Here is an 18,974-nt window from a genome sequence, read left to right as displayed (position 1 = left end):
TCGCCTGGAGGCTCCCGTTGTGGGGGGGGGGGGGGTTACTGTCATGGTCCCATCTGGCTGTCCCCCGTCTTGCTCCTATCTCCTTGATTATGCCTTAATTCCAGTCATTAGATTCCCAATTGCTGCTAGTTCACTTAATTACAGCACACCTGGTTTCCATCAGATACTGCAAGATAAGAATTCTGGCATCACAACCACGGGTCGCCTGTTCACTGGTCTAGTCCCGTGTGATAACTTTGTTTCCTGACCGCTTAGAACCGTTAGTTCTAAGTTCAGCTCTAGTTTCAAGTTATTCTATGAAAACCCCATCTCCGTGTCAAGACTCTATATCAGAGCTCAGTGTCAAGATTCCTCCTGGTTATCTGTTCCACATTCGTGATTGTGCATGCACCGCTCAACCTTATCTCCGTGCCTGTGTCCTGCACTGGGGTTCACTTCAGTCACTCTTTGTAACAATTTCCTCACGATCAATGTTCAAAAGCTGCTGCTGATGATGATGATTTCACTAACTATAGTATCCTGTAATACTGAATCTGTACATCTGGTAAGGAGGTTTTGATACTGATTTTGCTGGCTTTATTAAAGGTCTCTTAATCAAGCTATAAATGTCTGTAATCTACTTGATCTTGTCCTGATGCACAGCATTCTAGGATTTTGTCTATTTGTGTGGAGGTGTGAGAATTTTGGACACATTGAGTGGCACAAAGGTACAATAGAAAGCCAACAGGACAAGTCAGGAGGTTAAGGACATGTTCTCCATTTGCTTGGCTGAGTGAGGCTTCAGTGATGCTTGAGTTCAATACTGTCTAGAACAAGAAGGCCCACTTTGTTGGCAGCCATTCCACCACCTAAACCATTGACTGCCATAACCGCTCACCATAACATTTATAGGCTTCCACATTCTAAGTTGCCCAGAATGTGCTATTGCAAACATGACCCAGCCAAAAAATGTTTAGTTACACTATTCCTGTAGTTCTTGCTCCGTGCATACATAACAGGAGGATGAGGACATTTGGTGTGTGGTATACCAGCACCTGCACTTTGTATGCTATCCTCTATGAAAAAGCTTACTGCTCCTTCAGCTTTGTTGGGTCAATACTCTGCAGTTACTTACCAACAAGCACAGGGATTGATATCAACACAAGCTGTACAAGTTCTAACTAGCGGCTCACTGCACTTTTTTAGATGGCAACTGAGGACGGGTAATGTATTCTTGCCTTGCACATCCCATGATCGATATCACCTGCTTTCCCTTCTTGCCGTATACAGTAAGAGCCAGCACAGCCTAATGCAACTGAGGAAAGTAGTGCTTGAAGTTTAAGATTGTAGACATGACACAGTTCATGGTCTGCTAGGCAGCAGTGCTCTCTGCCTTGATGTGCTGCAAAAACCCTCACCCTACGTAACCATACCTATAGCAGGTGTCTCAACACTCTGGAGAAGTGCCACCAAGCTGTCACTACCAAACCCCCCGAATCTACTGAAAGGTTGAGTGAACCAGCATCACATCCTCTTCCCAGGACAGTATTCCCAGTACTGAGGTACAAGCAGCGTTCTGACCAATCCATCAGGGAGGCAAGCCCGGCACTAGATTCCTGAAATATGCTCAGTTCGGAGATTGCCAGAGAGACAGTGATGTGCTCAGAGTTGCTTCAGAAAAGGTGCAGCATCTTCACTGGTCCTTCAGCCTCTCCGGCCCTTTGCTGCTCAGACTGGAGAAGAAGCACTCAGGAAAGTGTTGAGAATCTCACGCTATGTGATTGGGAGCTCAAAGAAACCTAGTGGAAGTAGCAAAGTGCCTCAAACCGTTTCTCCACCACATGCCTGTCTGTGAAACAGTCCTTAGTTCCTGTCTTGGTCACATTACTAATTTCAGAACCCACAAAGCTGCTGTTGAAGAAGGGTCAGCCTAAGAAGAAGACTGCTTTTAGTTTTGTTTTATTATTTGTTTATTATTATTGTCACATGTACTGAGAGAGTGAAAACTTCGTCTAGCATACTGTTTAAACAGATCAAATCATTACCCGGTGCATTAAGCTAGACTAAGGCAATAACAATAACAATGCAGAATGAAGTGTAAAATCTACTGAAAAAGTGCAGTGTAGGTAAATGAGAAAGTGCAAGATCATAACAAGGTACATTCTGAGGCTAAGAGTTCATCGTATCAGACGAGATCTGGTCAAGAGACTGGTGACATAGAACAGAAGCTGCCCTTGATTCTGGTAGCATGTGCTTTTTCAGGCTTTTGTAATTTCTACCCGATGGGAGAGGGGAGAAGATAGATAGATACTTTATTGATCCCAGAGGAAATTACAGTGCCACCGTGGCATTACAAGTGTACAGATGGAAATATTAGAAGAGAAGTACTTTGGAAGGACAAACTCCAAGGCAGAGTACAAAGTAAATGGCAGGATACTTGATAGTGTGAAGGAGCAGAGGGATCTGGGGGTACATGTCCACGGATCCCTGAAAGTTGCCTCATAGGTGGATAGGGTGGTTAAGAAAGCTTATGGGGTGTTAGCTTTCCTAAGTCGAGGGACAGAGTTTAAGAGTCGCGAGGTAATGATGCAGCTCTGTAAAACTCTGGTTAGGCCACACTTGGAGTACTGTGTCCAGTTCTGGTCACCTCACTGTAGGAGGTATGTGGAAGCATTGGAAAGGGTACAGAGGAGATTTACCAGGATGCTGCCTGGTTTAGAGAGTATGCATTATGATCAGAGATTAAGGGAGCTAGGGCTTTACTCTTTGGAGAGAAGGAGGATGAGAGGAGACATGATAGAGGTGTACAAGATAATAAGAGGAATGATAGAGTGGATAGCCAGCGCCTCTTCCCCAGGGCACCACTGCTTAATACAAGAGGGGACGGCTTTAAGGTAAGGGGTGGGAAGTTCAAGGGGGATATTAGAGGAAGGTTTTTTACTCAGAGAATGGTTGGTGCGTGGAATGCACTGTCTGAGTCAGTGGTGGAGGCAGATACATTAGTGAAGTTTAAGAGAGTACTAGACAGGTATATGGAGGAATTTAAGGTGGGGGGCTTATATGGGAGGCAGGGTTTGAGGGCCGGCACAACATTGTGGGCCGAAGGGTCTGTACTATGCTGTAGTATTCTATGTAAGTAGAAGGATTAAAGAAATAAGTTACCACCAACAGTGGAACAGGAAGAACTCATCACTTCCCCTGCTCCAGGTTAACTCATTATAGAGTCTAATGGCCGAGGGTAAGAATGATCTATATAACGCTCTTTGGAGTAGCATAGTTGTCTTAGTCTATTCCTAAAAGTGCTCCTCTGTTGGGCCAAGGTGGCATGCAGAGGGTGAGAAGCATTGTCCAGAATTGCCAGGATTTTCCTTAGGGTTCTTTGTTCTACCACAGACTCCAGTGTGTCCAATTTGACTCCTATAACAGAGCCAGCTTTTCTAATTAGTTTATCGAGCCGGTTGGAAAGTTGGGGTGGGTGTTGACTATGCCGACTGTTTCACCAAGGCAGTGAGAAATATAGACAGAGAAGAAAGAGAGATGCTCGACAGCTGTGGCAGGGTTTGAATGCCATTACCTCCTATAAAGTTAAATTTTGCGACATAGTAGACAGCAGAGCTTCACTTCTGGATGAGCTCAATGCCTTCTATGCTCACTTTGACCTCCAGAACAGAGGTGAACCATTGCGCACCCCCATATCTCCCGATGATCCTTTGGTCTCAGTATCTGAAGATGATGTGTGGGCTGCCTTCAAGAGAGTGAATCCAAGAAAAGCATTCAGTCTGGACCTGACTGAGAACTGAAGACCTGAGCTGACCAACTGGCTGGTGTATTCACAGATGTCTTCAACCTCTTGCTCCAGCAGTGTTTGGTACCCACCTGTTTCAAGCAGGCTTCAATCGTACCAGTGCCTAAGAAGAGCATGGTGACCTGTCTAAATGACTACGCCCAGTGGCACTTACATCCACAGTGATGAAGTGTTTTGAGAGGCTGGTGTTGAAACATATCAGCTTCTGTCTGAATGGTGACTTGAATCCACTCCAATTTGCTTACTGAAACAACATCCCTACAATGGTTGCCATCTCATTGGCTCTTTACACATCCCTGGAACATCTGGACAGGAAAGATACATACATCAGGGTGATCTTTATCGATTACAGCTCAACATTTAACACCATCATCCTCTCAAAGCTAATCAGTAAACTTCAAGTCCTGGGCCTCAATACCCCTTTCTGCAACTGGATCCTGGACTTCCTCACCTGTAAACCCAGTCAGTTCAGATTGGCAAAAACACCTCCACAATCTCCATCAGCACAGGAGCACCGCTGGGTGTGGCTAAGTACAGCTCCTACATCATATACAAGTTAGCTGATGATACCACTGTTGTGGCCTGTATCAAAGGGGGTGATGAATCAGCATACAGGAGGGAAATTGAAAACTTGACGTAATTACAACAAACTCTGTCGATAAGACCAAGGAACTGATTGTAGACTTTAGGAGAGGGAAACCAGAGGTCCATGAGCCAGTAATCATCAGAGGATCAGAGGTGGAGAGGATCGGTAGCTTTACATTCCTGAGTGTCACTACCCCAGAGGACCTGTCCTGGACCTATCATATAAATATTATTGCGAAGAAAGCACGACAGCGCCTCTGCTTTCTCAGGAGTCTGTGGATATTTGGCATGTCATCAGAAACCTTGGAAAACCTCTATAGATGTGTGGTGGAAAGTGTGCTGACTGGCTGCATTATGGCCTGGTATGGGAACACCAATGCCTTTGAGTGGAAAATCCTACAAAAGGTAATGGATTTGGCCACGGGTAAATCCCTCCCAACCATTGAGCATATCTAAATGAAACATTGCCAGTGAAAAGCAGTGTCCATTAGCGAAGATCCTCACCACCCAGGCCATGCTCTTTTCTCGCTGCTGCCATCAGGTAGAAGATACAGTTGCCTCAGGACTTGCACCTGCAGGTTCAAGAACAGTTACTACACCTCAACCATCAGGCTCTTGAACGAAAGGGGATAGCTACACTCATTTCAGGACTCTGTGATATTGTTATTCCATGCTTGTTATTTATTGCTTTTTATTTATATCTGCTTTTGCATAGTTCATTTACTGTTAACTGTTCCTGATGTTTACAGTTACTGTTCTATAGATTTCCTAAGTATGCCTGCAGAAAAGGAATCTTAGGGTTGTATGTGGTGACATGTATGTACTCTGATAATAAATTTTAGTTTAGATTTTGAACTTTGCTTCTTGTGGTGTGCTGACACAAAATGACATCTTCTGTCAATGTAAAGGCTAAGACGATGAAGAGTAGTTGTAGATCATTGTTCTTTGGACATGCTTTGCAATTCTTCAAGATTGTGACTGATTGACTTCAATGAATTGAATTGACTTTATTTCTTACATCCTTTACATACATGAGTAAAAGTCTTTACATTACTTCTCTGTCTAAATGTGCAATGTGCAATCATAGTAATTTGTAATAATTTATAATGCCTTGACATCCCTCAGATTATCCCGATATCCCCATAGATTTAGAAGTCTGGCACTACCTGTTTTGAATGAACTTGATGACTGAGCCTATGGGGTAGGGAATGTCAAAGGTTTGCCTCCACTGCTAGAAGAACCATCCTCATCTCTGGCCTCAGAAACCCACCCCTTATTCTGACATTGTGTCTCCCTTTCTGTAGACACCCTCAGCCAAGGTTACATACTTCCTGATTTCAGTCTTTCAAACCCTGTAAGAATTTACAAACCATCGGCAAGTGGGATAGCATCTGCAGAAACAATCCTCAGTTCTGATGAACAGTCTTCAATCTAAAACTGTAGCTGTCTCTCTTTTCATGGGTTCTATCTGACCAACTGGTGTTTCCAGAATTTTCTGTTTTTATTTCAATCTCCAGCACCTGCAGCTTTTTCCTGGTTCGTTACATGTAAGAATTTTAATATTCAAAGGGATCTTCTCTCGTTCTTCTGATCTCAAGTTTAGATTCTTCGCCTATTCAATCTTTCAACAAACAGCAAATATATTATCCTTGGTAACAGTCTAGTCAACCTTTACTACACTTTGTCTCCTGTAAGAATGGACTTTTTTTAAGAATGAGAACCAAAACTTAACACAGTACTCCAGTGGTGACCTCAACTGGCCAAATATAATTGGCATAAAACATCCTTTCTGCTGCACTCAAGTCCTCTCATAATAGGTCCAACAGGTCATTTGTCTTTCTAATTGCTTGCTGCAGTTGTCATTCAGTGATGTGCATTAGGATACCAAGGACTCTTTATTCAATAACGTTATCCAATTGCTAAGAAGATAGCTTCAAATGTTTTTCACATTAAGTTGTATAGGCTTCATGCTTAAGCCTGATTTATACTTCAAGATTCAAAAAACTTTATTGTCATTCTAACCGTACATCAGCTCTGCAGGGCAGAATGAAACAGCGTTTCTCAGGAGCAGTGCAATCTGCGTTAACTGGACACCGTACCCTATGCAAGCGACTTGCGTACGTTATGAGCATATGAGCATTTATACTTGTGCGTTGTATGTGTCTGCACCGCTCTGCAATTTGCGCACGTCACGCATGCGCACTCACCTGCCCGCGCAAGGCTTCATGGTCATGGTAGTCTTTCTCCGGGTAAACAAGACGCGAGCGTCTTTTTTCGTCAAAGCAAAATGTGTCCTCCATAATTTCGGAGGTCTGTAAAGCTTTATGGAAAGCATTGCAGCCAGAGTTCCTTCCCTGCCCTTCAGTCGCCCAATGGTAAGCTATTGCAGCGGAGGATGAAATGCGATGCTACCAAGCAGACCAATCACAGCTGTTGCGTTCTGCATTGCCATGACGTGCGGTTACATTTTGGGAGAAGTGCACGTCGCAGCAACACAGGATCTGGCGTAGGGTTTGTGGCGACGCGTTGACGCACAAGTGTAAACCAGGCTTTACCCTCACTCAGCATTTCTACCCGTTCCAGCTGATCCACCTGTTTTAGTGTCATTAACAAACTTGGAAATATACCAGTTGGTACCGCCAACCAAATTGTTGATATGGACATGAGTAGTTGGGACACGTCTCTCTGATACCTCACCAAGTACAGCCTCCCAGCCCAAGGAAGACCCAGTTATAAACATTCTTTACTAAACTATTGATCAATTAATTGCCTTGAAAGTCTCCTGACAAATTCAAGGTTCCTTCTTGATCTATTTACTAGTTTCATCCTCAATGAGTTTCAGTAGAATAGATAAACATAATCTCCCTTCCATGAATTTATATTGAATTGATTCAATCATATTAATTTTTTAGAGAACTGGTAAAATGTCCTTTGTAGGTTTGTAGATTGTAGGTTTTTCATCAACTGCTGATGTCAGGCTAACAATTGCTGTTTCTTCTCTCCATCCTTTCTCAAAGAGTGAGGACACAACTTTTATTTTCCAATCCTTAAGAATCATTCCAGAATGTAATGAACTTTAGAAGGCCATCACCTGTGTGTTTGCTCTCTCTTATTGCCACCACTTTAGAAACTCAGGGATGTAGCTTATCGTACCATTGGCACTTACTGGCTTTTGGTGCCTTCAGCTTCTCTACAAACACAAACTCAAAGTACATCATTAAGTTATTCAATTCTTCTGCCATTTTTTCATTCCCTATTTTAATTCCTCCAACTCCTAATGCAAGGTATTCACATTTGCTGTTGTTAGTTATTTATTTTTTACATCCAAAGAAAAGCTCCTACAATCCTTCTTCATGATTCTTGCCATTTACACTCACTTTATTTTGCCTTTCTTTAACAATTTCCTGGTCTTCCTCTATTAAGTTCTAAAAGATCTCGATGTTTAGACCTACAATTATTTCTGACAGCTTTACATGCATCATCCATTGACCCAAGAATGGTGCACTTCTCTTGTTGGGCTTGTGTGTCTTAAAGGGATGCACTTTTCTGTAAATTGGGCCATATTTCTTTAAATGATAGTCATTGTTTATCTGCCAAAGTCAAAGTAAAATTTATAATGAGAATACATGTGTGTCACCACAATAAACCCTGAGATTCTTTTTCCTGCATTATACCTTTCAACGCAGCAGGCCAGGCAGCATCTCTTGGAAGAGGTACAGTTGATGTTTCGGGCCGCGACCCTTCGTCAGGACTAACTGAAAGAAGAGCTAGTAAGAACTAGCTCTCTTACTATCTCTTCTTTCAGTTAGTCCTGACGAAGGGTCTCGGCCGGAAACGTCGACTGTACCTCTTCCTAGAGATGCTGCCTGGCCTGCTGCATTCACCAGCAACTTTGATGTGTGTTGCATGAATTTCCAACATCTGCAGATTTCCTCGTGTTATACCTTTCAAACTGTTTTCCCAATTGACTGCAACCAACTCTTTCTGTTCAGTTTTGATTTAATATCCTAGTTTCTAATTGAACTAATCATTTTCAAACTCAGTATAAAATTCTATCATATCCCTAAAGGCCCCTTTCCCATGGCACAAATTGAGATTTAAAATGACTTTTTCCCTATTTGGTTCTTCAATATATCAATCCAGAAAGCCATTTTGTGTCCATATTCTGAGTTTGTCCTCCCACGTTATTACTCTTAATTCCTATGTCACATCCATGTGTAGGTTAAATTGCCCTGTTTATTGCTTTTATCCATCAGGTCTTCTAATTTCCTGATTTATGCTGAATCCAATATTACAACTACTAAGGCAACCCAAAATCAGTTCACATAATTAAATCTGCTATGAATTTTGATCATATTAACTAACCTGTTCTTTGTAGTCTGGGTGTTCTCAAGTTTGCCTGTACTATGATAAACAGGATGATCAAATAGTCATAGTCATACTTTATTGATCCCAGGGAAAATTGGTTTTCGTTACAGTTGCACCATAGATAATAAATAGTAATAGAACCATAAATAGTTAAATAGTAATATGTAAATTATGCCAGTAAATTATGAAATAAGTCCAGGACCAGCCTATTGGCTCAGGGTGTCTGACCCTCCAAGGGAGGAGTTGTAAAGTTTGATGGCCACGGGCAGGAATGACTTCCTATGACGCTCTGTGTTGCATCCCGGTGGAATGAGTCTCTGGCTGAATGTACTCCTGTGCCCACCCAGTACATTATGTAGTGGATGGGAGACATTGACCAAAATGGCATGCAACTTAGACAGCATCCTCTTTTCAGACACACCGTGAAAGAGTCCAGTTCCATCCCCACAACATCACTGGCCTTATGAATGTGTTGATTCTGTTGGTGTCTGCCACCCTCAGCCTGCTGCACACAACAGCAAACATGATAGCACTGGCAACCACAGACTCGTAGAACATCCTCAGCATTGTCTGGCAGATGTTAAAGATGTTAAATGTAGTTAATTCCATTGAATTGATTGTTCTCTTCCCAATACCTCATCTGTGCACTCACATCATTCTGGGGTACGATAACATTCTGTGTTAATTCAAGTCTGTCTGTTTGTACTATGCCAGTTATCAGACTTTCAAACTAATCTTTGAGATGGTTTTATTCCACTTGAGCTTTAACAGATTTATGCCTAGCAGGAGCCAAATCTCACTTCTCAACGCAACCCCTCCCTGTTGCAAATGAAAATAATTCTGCTTCCTGCTGTGTGCAAAGCAATTCATGTAAGAATAACTCCACACAGCATGCATATGGATTGCTTCACAGTAGAATTCAGATATACAGCGCAGTGTGACAAGAGAATGAAGGAAGTATTCAGAAGGAAGATTTTCATTTACAGTAGTTCTTCAATTCAGAGATATTCAACTTAATTCTCAGGATGTTCCCAAGATATTTTACAGTTAATGATATTTTTTACACAGTTGTAAAGCAGGAAATGCAGTAATCAGTCTGTCCACGACAACATCCCACAATCTGATAATAACAAGGTAGTATAATTAATAGTCAGGATGTCAGGATTGTTTCTCCTGTGTTCTTTTCTCCGCATGAACTTTAGATTTAGAGAAACAGGCCCTTCCAGACCAATAAGCTCATGCTCTTTGGGAAACAGGAGTACTGGAGAAAACCCATGTGGTCACAGGGAGAACGTACAAACTCCTTACAGATAGTTACGGGTATTGAATCCAGGTCTCCGGTGTTGTAATAGTGTTACTCTACTGTGCTGCCCTGCAAATCCACTTGAACAAATAGTAACTTGGCAGCTGAATTAAGATGGTGAGTCTGTCAGAAGGGCTTGGTGGGTTGGCGAGTGAAAGTAAAGTGGTTAAAGAGAAAGCTGAAAAGGTTATTCATCTTTTATGATGAAGGAAGGAATGCACACATGTAGGGTTGAGGGGTAAAACTCCAGCCTGCTGGTACTTGAGAGTGAATGAGGGAAAGAAGACCAGCTTGTATCAGACAGAACAGAAGAGATTAGAAAAGGAGGACAGTCCCACTTAAACTGATGAGGAGAAAGTGGCAAAATTAAACAACAATTGGTTAAGAAACTTTTGTATAATGTGTGGATACTTGGAGCAAACACTGTGAGCCGGAGGTGGGGGGGTGGGGCTGTTGAGGGGTGGGATGGAATTACTGGTGCTCTTTCTCAGTTTTGTCAAGTTGAAACTGGCAAGTGACAAGTTACAAAAGATCTTTTGAAAATATTTTGTAAATTGGGGATAGTGACCAAGTTAATTCAACACTAAGTTTGTGTAGGGTACTTGCCAAATCCTATACTAGTGGGAATTCCACACAGAATTTGAAATAAATAAAATGCACCAAGAAAGGGCCGTTTTATTCTGATAAGTATATCTGTTGGCAACCAAGGAGCAAATTGTTTGCTTATTTTTTTAAATAACTTGCTGCCATTTGCCATCACTGTGATGTGCCAGAAATGTAATAATAGATGAAAAGATTATTGTGTAAGGTACATCACAATATGGTTTTATTTAAACCCAATGCTTCTCTGTACCGTCCAATGCACAGTTTCTTAAGTGTGACTAAAAATCCTGGCACAGCATGATTGTTGATGATAATAAAGCAACTTGGAAAATGGGAAACTAAATTGAGATCAAGCAAAGCAATCTGAAATTTCACCGAAGAAAAGCAAATGATTAAAATAAGACCATAATGAGTAGAATTGTAAAATACAGGATTATGTATGGTAAACTCTGGTTGAATGTTGGGCTGATGAGCTTAGACAAGGCACGGAGGATAAATCTTCAGGTTTTCTTTGAAAAAATTCCATTGGATCTTCTGCATCCATCTGAGAAAGCAAATGGAGTTTTGGAGAGTGAGTCAGATGACAATAGGTGTTAAATAGAAGCAGGTGCAGTTCTAGTTGTCACATTAGAGATAAAAATAATTTGAGTTTCTGAACAGGGTAGAAGAATCTTTACAAGAATTACTTCTGTTATAAACAGCTGGGTCTTTTATCTCTGTAAAGAGAAGACTGAGATGAAGAATTCAAGGTTTCAATATTTATCGATGGTTCTAGGAGGAGTTTTCATTTTTAATGAAGAGCAAAACTAGAGGCAATCAAAATAAGAAATTCACTAATAAATGAACCCCATGAATTCCAAAGAAGCTTCTTTATTCTGAGGTTAATATGAACAAACTGAGGGTAATGAGAATATGAAGCATGAGATCACTATTTACAATTACGACAAAAGCATTGATGTATGTAAGAAGAAGGCAGATGAGCATCTGAAGGAGCAAAACGTGAATGAGGACTGTATTGATAATCAGACCAGGGTCTGCAGATGTTGGATATTGGAGTGAGAAACAATTCGCTGTAGGAATTCGGGGGTCAAGCAGCATTTGTTGGGTGGGGGGGCGGTGGAGGAATTGTTAAGGTTTGGGTGAGAACACAGCATCATACACAAGAGCCTGGGGCCCGGCTCGAGCAGGACTGAGTGGGCACAGGTTGTTTCTCTGCTGTGTGTTCTATGTAGCTCTGTGCCTGCAGAGTGAAGGCATTGGCTTACACTCAAACAGCTCAGAAATTTTCCTGAGTTGATGACAGGCATTTCTTTTGTTCGCTTTCCAAAAATACAGGAATGCATAAGGCGAGGAAATGTTGGCTAAGATGTGACTTTTATGTTAGAATGAATTGTGAATATGTTCTAAGCCAAGGCTTATCACACTGATACTTTGGCATGGCATGGCAATTGCCTGTCACAATCCAGGAATCATTCCCACAATCTCAGTTATTTTCTTCTTGCTCAGGTGAGTTCTATAAAATATTGGAATTGTTGTTTATCCAGTATTTTACTGGCACAATTATTTATTTTTGTCATTATTTTTCAATATTAATTTTTGAAGTGCACTAGCATCATCTGTTGGTTAGTGACAGGATTGCAAGTAAACATTGCCTCTTGTGTTTTTGCATACCGATCTAATGTGTGTGTATATAGCAAACTACTGGAATAGAGGAGCAAACAGTATACTTTCAGGGGTGGCTCAGTGTTAGAATCACTTTTAATCTGTAGAAAGTATGAGGACTCCCTAAAAGTTTCACTGAAGACCCCGAAGCCAGTCAATATTCTGACTAGGTGTGATATGTCGTTGGGATTGTGACCAGGATTGCAAGAATGCAGCAGTTTGTTGCTGCTCCAGATTTCTTTGAGAAACTCTTTAGCCTCCTATTCTATACATACTGGAACATGGCTATGCAATGACTGAGAATCCATTGGGAGGCATCACAGGATCTTCTGGTTAACAAATGAATGCAGAAAAGAAAGCAATTATTTTTTGGCTAGGGTCACTACGGAGAGAGGACAGCAAACAACTAGTTATTTTCAAAGCTCTTCACTTTCTTTAAAGTTCAATATTCGTTAACATTAGTAACGATACAAATGGACCATATAATGTGTTCCTCTGATGTGTTCTGCCAAGCATTGGTAGTCCAATGTTCTGCTTTTCCAGCAGTTCACCATCTGCTGCACAGGATGGGGGCAAGATTGCATCCTTGGTGTTGGTGGGTAAATGACAAGATAATTCACTATCAAGAAGAAAGTTAATCACTTTGTGAACTCCACCTATAGCAATGCAACTCTTTAAATCACCACTGTGCACAGCAGCATCTGGGGACTGAGGTAACCCTGTTTAAGGGGGAAGGGAGTTTTGTGAGTGTGTCCAGAAGCGTCTCACTCAGGGCAAACTAACTGGGTCTGGATCACTGGTTCAGAGTGTGGAATACAGCCAAGGTTCACTCTGTTGATAGAAAGCAGCACAAATCAAATTACTAATCCACGTGTTTTAATCCTCAACAATAATAATCAGTTAGGCACAGAGAGAATCTGTATTTACTGACAAGTACCTTTATTGGCTCAGTTTACAAACGTATCAATTTACAAAAATAAATATCTGTTTTCTCCAGTAGGTATCCCTGACCCTCCATGAATGACAAAGAATAGGAAAGGTATTATCTCTCTGTCTCTCTCCCCCTCTCTCTGTCTCTCTCCATCTCTCGATGTCTCTGATGCTGTATCTGTCTCTCTCACTTGTCTCTCTTTGTTTCTGTCTGTCTCCCTCTCTATCTCTGTCTCTCTAAATTGCTCTGACTCTCTTTCTCTCTCTCTCTGTCTCTGTTTATCTTTCTGTCTCTCTATTTCTGTTTCTCTCTTTCTCTGCCTGTATAGATATTTCTCTATCTCTCTAATGCACATTTTGCCCCACCTCACGGAACATTTGAAAAATACAAACCATTCACACTTTAAACCATCTCAGAAATTGACTTGCTCTTAAGGGTTAAACCATGAACAAAATACTAAGTTACAACAGACAAAATTGAGGAAATATGTTATTTTAAGACATTTAAACATATTGGAAGTTATTCATCAAGCGCAAGTAAACACTCAACTAGTTTAAAGCATGACGTCCCCACATCAACCAAAATTTCAACATCTTCTCACCTTCCTGTAACTCCAATCTCTGATCATTATTAGAATTCACTGTTTGCTATAGAGTTCCGGGCATAATGACCTACATTACCACAGATGAAACAGCAAATCTGAGCATAACTGGGGTGTTTGCCTCCCACACGCTTCCCTGACTGGTGAAGGTGCACTCCAGCACTGTGTTGCTTTGCTTTTACAATCTCTGTTGGTTTCTACCCTGACCTGCATTTCTCTGTATGATGCCCTGTGTATTTTCTTGAAAGTAAAATGTTTTAGCTGCTTCTGAAGTGCAGTAGATTCCAGTTAATTGGTCCATCAGTTAATTGAGGCAACGACTTATTTGGGAGAAATCTTAAAGGAAAAAGAACAATTTGAGAAAATTAATCAGGATTTCCTTTGTTTATTTGGACCACTATGCTGCTTAATTGGGGCAAAAAACTGTTGCTGAGCAGTTTCTAACTTGCGTCAGATGCGTACACTTGCACGACTTTTAGACACTACACTTTGAGTGAACAGGTTTTAAATAGCATCACTTGCATGTGTTTGCCTTCAAAAAGCACTGATTTTTGACATTAATAGTTGATGAGAAATAAGCAGTAAGACAATTCAGAACTGTTTTGCTCATTACAATTTCAAGCGTTCAGCCTTAAAGATCCCAGCAACAGCCAGGAGTGAAAATGATATGATTTCACTACTTCAACTAGTTAAGAACTACAAAGAATTTGAAGGTATCGACAATCATCTTGAATGTTACAAGGAAAAAGAGGATTTGGAGGATGCAATTGTCAAAAGCATTGTATAAAGGCAGTCCATTATCTGCAGTATGCTGATTTTGTTCAATTACAGTCAAAAGAACATGATGCGGATGAATACTTCCGTTGATAAGTGTTGGGAATTACTACAGTTTTATAGTACTGTTGTCATATTGGTAGGGTTATAATTTGTTCTGTATAATTTCTTTTAAATACATAATTTGTTACTTAGTTTGCCCTTTTTATACCTTTGTAACTATTTCCATGAAACTTTGGTTAATTGGGCCAGCCACATAATTGGGCCAAAATGTACTAGTCTCAATGTGTCCCAATTAACTAGAATCCACTGTATTCCTAAAGTTAGAATCTAACTCCTGCACTTCCTTCTCCCGTGCTTTAAACATTTTCCTAAATACCTATGCCTCAGTATGTGTAAGGTCATTGGTCAGACAGTTCCAACATCTTTCTAGATTTGTCAGTGCTATGAGACACTAATGTTCTTAGCCATCTAGTTGTAGATTCTGGTTCTGACTTATTTTGATCTAGGGTTAATCCATATACCCTTGCAGCACCATCAATAGGTCACAAATACAGTGGGGTGTTCTCCTTTCCTCTGGTAATATTTGCTTAGCTCATTTACTGGGTCCCCTCTGTTACCATCCATTACAGTCAGTATCGCATCTTGAACTCCTCTTATGTTCTCCCAGCATATCGCTGTGCTTCTGGCAAATCGCAGGATATGTTCAGATGCAAGTATATTATAACTACTCACCTTTCCTTGGCATAATCTAGACTGTGTGTTGCTGTCTGGTGACTGATTACCTGAACAGCTTCCTATGGCAGGTATGTTCTATAACCTTAACAATATCCCTCAGCTGCTGTACCCCGAACAGGTTATATTCAGATTCTGATACCCTGATCCGGCTTCCCCCTCTCTGATAGTAGCTGGGGATCCAGTTGTGCTGATGGTAGCACCTGCTCCTTTTGGATGTACATTTGTCGGGGTTCCTCAGGAGGAGGCTCCTCATTGTAAACATATCTGGTCACCGTATCTGCGAAATCGCTCCAATCTGTATCTGCATATTCCCTTTCCTCCCCTCTTTCAGATCCAAAAGCACACATTGTTCCTTTCAGAGCAGCAAGTTGGCACTGCAGCTCATGTATCTGATTTAAACAGTTTGTATGATCTCCAATGTTGCTTCTCTATTCCATGTATAAGACCATAGGACATAGGAGCAGAATTAAGCCATTCTGCCCATCGAGTCTGCTCCACCATTCCATCTTGGCTGATCCCGGATCCCACTCAACCCCATAAACCTGCCTTCTTGCCATATCCTTTGATGCCCCGACCGATCGGGAAATGATCAACTTCTGCATTAGATATACCCACGGACTTGGTCTCCACCGCAGTCTGTGGCAGAACATTCCACAGATTCTCTGCTTTCTGGCTAAAAAATTCCTCCTTACCTCTGTTCTAAGAGGTCGGCCCTCAATTTTGAGGCTGTGCCCTCTAGTTCTGGATACCCCCAGCATAGGAAACATCCTCTCCACATCCACCTTTCAACATTTGGTAGGTTTCAATGAGATCCTCCTCCCCCCCCCCCCGCATTCTTCTAAATTCCAGTGAGTACGGGCCCAATGCTGCCAAATGTGACTCATATGTTAACCCCATTCATTCCCGGAATCATCCTCCTGAACCTCCTCTGGAATCTCTCCAATGACAGCACATCCTTTCTGAGATGTGTGATCCAAAACTGTTGACAGTACTCCAAGTGTGGCCTGACTAGTGTCTTATAAAGGCTCAGAATTTTCTCCTTGCTTTTATATGCTATTCCCCTTGAAATAAATGCCAACATTGCATTTGTCTTCTTTACCACAGACTCTCTGTAAATTAACCTTCTAAGAGTCTTGCACGAGGACTCCTAAGTCCTTCTACACCTTTGATGTTTGAACCTTCTCTCCACTTAAATAATAGTTCGCACTATAGTTGATGATATCGACTCAGACCTGAGAGGCCTCTCAGGTCGCAATATTATTTTTGTAAAATAATACTGCGAAATGTTTGTGTGAGGAGTGGCGCCCCACACAGCCTTTCGAACTGCACCTTGTAAGGCATGAAAATGCCTGACAATGGCCTCTCAGGTCTGAGTCGACATCATCATTGTCGTCGTCGTCATCATCATCATAGTTCCTTTTATCAAAATGCAATATTCTACACTTCCCAACACTGTATTCCATCTGCCACTTTTTTGCCCGTTCTTCCAATTTGTCTAAGTCCTGCTGCCATCACATTGCTTCCTCAGCACTACCTACCCCTCCACCTATCTTCATATCATCCACAAACTTTACCACAAAGCCATCAATTCCATTATCCTAATCATTGACAAACAATATGAAAAGTAGTGGTCCCGATATTGACCCCTGAGGAACACCACTGAGCATTGGCAGCCAACCAGAAAAGGCCCCTTTCATTCCCACTCACTGTCTCCTGCCTGTCAGCCATTCCTCTATCCATGCCAGTATCTTTCCTGTAATGCCACAGGAGCTTATCTTGTTAAGCACCTCACATATGGCACCTTATCAAATGCCTTCTGAAAATCCAAGTAAATGGCATCCACTGCCTCTCCTTTGCCTCTACCCTGCCTGCTACTCCCTCAAAGAACTCTAATAGATTTGTCAGGCAGGATTTCCCTTTAATACAAGAGGACATGGCTTTAAGGTAAGGGGGGGGAGTTCAAGGGGGATATTAGAAGAAGGTTTTTCACTCAGAGAGTGGTTGGTGCATGGAATGCACTGCCTGAGTCAGTGGTGGAGGCAGGTACACTAGTGAAGTTTAAGAGACTACTAGACAGGTATATGGAGGAATTTAAGGTGAGGACTTATATGGGAGGCAGGGTTTGAGGTCGGCACAACATTGTGGGCCAAAGGGCCTGTACTGTGCTGTATGTTCTATGTTTACAGAAACCATGTTGACTTTGACTTATTTTATCATTAGTCTCCAAGTACCCTGAAACCTCATCCTTAATAATAGACTCCAACACTTTCCCAACTGCTGAGATTCGGCTGATTGTCCTTTAATTTCCTTTCTTTTGCCTTCCTCCCTTCTTAAAGAGTGGAGTGACATTTGCAATCTTCCACTGCTCTGGGACCATGCCAGAATCAAGTGATTCTTGAAAGATCATGACCAATGCATCCATTATTCTTCAGCAACCTCTCTCAGGACTCTGGGATGTAGTCCATCTGGTCCAGGTGACTTATCCACCTTAAGACCTTTGAGTTTGCCAAGCACCTTTTCCTTTGTAATAGCAATGGCACTCACTCCTGCTCCTAGACACTCACGAACCTCTGGCACACTGCTAGTATCTTCCACAGTGAAGACAGATGCAAAGTACTTATTAAGTTCAGCTGCTATTTCTTTGTTTCCCCTTTACTATCTCACTAACATCATTTTCCAGTGATCCAATATCAACTCTCACCTCCCTTCAACTCTTTATATAACTGAAAAAAACTTTTAGTATCCTGCTTTATATTATTGGCTAGTTTGCCCTCGTAGTTCATCTTTACCCTTCTTATAGTTTTTTTTAGTTGCCTTTTGTTGGATTTTTGCAACCATCCAACTTCCCACTCACTTTTGCTACTTTGTATACCCTTGGCTTTAAGCAGTCCTTAACTTCCCTTGTCAGCCACAGTTGCCTACCCCTGTCATTTGAGAACTACTTATTCTGTGGAACAATATCTATCCTGCACCTTGTGAACTATTACCAGAAACTTCAGCCATCTCCCTCTGCCATCATCCCCGCCTGTATCCTCCTCCAATCCACCTGGGCAAGCTCCTCTCTCATGCTTCTGTAATTCCCTTTAATTCCGTTGTGATACAGTTACATGTGAGTTATGCTTCTCACTCTCAAAGTGCTGTATGACTTCAATCACATTACAATCACTGCATCCTAAGGGTTCCTTTACATTGAGCTGATTTCTGTATCACGCTCAAAGCCTTCTTTAAATCATGGCATTGCTTCCTCAATCCCTCCACACATTCTTCACTGCTTAGGCTTCTTCATATTTACTCTTTTCTTTAACCAGTTATTCACACTGTAACTGAAACTGGTACATATGCATCATCTCCACATTCCTCTGCTCCTGTAAATTAGTAAACTTCTCTTTAAGGTGTACTACTTCTTTGTGGAGCCTTTTGATTTCCTGTTCCATTCTGTCCCGCACTACTTCAGCTCTTTGCCAATACTCTGTTTTCTCCTTCTCATCTGTCCCTCTCTATTTTAGCTCCTGCCGACATTCTATTCAATTCTCAATTAGACAGCCAAAAGCTACTGGCTTCTGTAATAGTTTAAATCCCTTGTCTGACAATTTCCCTTGAGTAATCTTCCAAAGAGCTTCCCTAG

The 18,974-nt window shown here is 41.6% G+C and overlaps 1 protein-coding gene across 2 annotated transcripts in view; it reads left to right on the top strand.

The window, feature by feature from the left end:
• Positions 1 to 18,974, top strand: part of nedd4a (NEDD4 E3 ubiquitin protein ligase a) — a 242,825-nt gene that overhangs the window by 148,223 nt on the left and 75,628 nt on the right. Inside the window, exon 1 of one of the 2 annotated variants that reach the window (XM_063065709.1) lies at positions 13,328 to 13,344. The exons of the other annotated variant lie outside the window; for it this stretch is intronic. The gene's annotated coding sequence lies outside the window, so the exon portion shown is untranslated. Of the gene's footprint in view, positions 1 to 13,327; positions 13,345 to 18,974 lie in introns of those variants that run through there. 2 annotated transcript variants of the gene reach the window in all.

The sequence above is a fragment of the Mobula hypostoma genome, chromosome 13 (genome assembly GCF_963921235.1).
Source record: "Mobula hypostoma chromosome 13, sMobHyp1.1, whole genome shotgun sequence".
Classification (NCBI taxonomy): Eukaryota; Metazoa; Chordata; class Chondrichthyes; order Myliobatiformes; family Myliobatidae; genus Mobula; species Mobula hypostoma.
This window is presented reverse-complemented; position numbering and strand designations above follow the sequence as displayed.